A 310-nucleotide genomic window follows, 5' to 3' on the forward strand; every position below is an offset into this window, starting at 1 on the left:
GCCTGGGCAACTTGGCGAGACCTCATCTCTACAATAAATCAAAAAATTAGCCAGGTATGGTAGCGCACGCCTGTAGTTCCAGCTACTTGAAAGGCTGAGGCAGAAGGATTGCCGGAGCCCCGCAGGTTGGGGCTGCAGTAGCCAGGAGCGGCTACTGCACTCCAGCCTGGGAGACAGAGTGAGACTCCAACTCAAAAAAAAAAAAAGAAAAAATTGTTTCTAGAGCTACTAAGAATCTTGCATGTACAAAACAGTTATTAAAAATCTTCCTCTGGATTGTACAAGAAGGGACACAGATAAGACGGAGTTT

Source organism: Carlito syrichta, unplaced genomic scaffold (genome assembly GCF_000164805.1).
Source record: "Carlito syrichta isolate Samal-C Ts95f unplaced genomic scaffold, Tarsius_syrichta-2.0.1 Scaffold305835, whole genome shotgun sequence".
Taxonomy (NCBI): domain Eukaryota; kingdom Metazoa; phylum Chordata; class Mammalia; order Primates; family Tarsiidae; genus Carlito; species Carlito syrichta.